Here is a 376-nt window from a genome sequence, read left to right as displayed (position 1 = left end):
CATATATATATATATATATATATATATATATATAATATACATACATATATATATATGTATACACAGACAAACACACATACACAACTAAGTAAAAACACCTAAGTTTAAATATTCAAGACACACACTTTTAAGTTCTATATACACTCCACCACACACATGTATATGTATGTATACTAGTGCTAACATCAAATAGAGGGTTAAGAGAAATATATATCTATCTATAAATCTAATTCTAGAATAATCACTACATGAATATATATATAGGTATGTATGTATGTATGTATATGTATGTATATATATATGCATATATGTGTGTATATACATATGTATGTATATATATGTGTGTGTGTATATATATATATATATATATATATAT

The sequence above is a fragment of the Octopus bimaculoides genome, chromosome 14, assembly GCF_001194135.2.
Source record: "Octopus bimaculoides isolate UCB-OBI-ISO-001 chromosome 14, ASM119413v2, whole genome shotgun sequence".
Classification (NCBI taxonomy): Eukaryota; Metazoa; Mollusca; class Cephalopoda; order Octopoda; family Octopodidae; genus Octopus; species Octopus bimaculoides.
Note: the sequence above shows the minus strand (reverse complement) of the source record.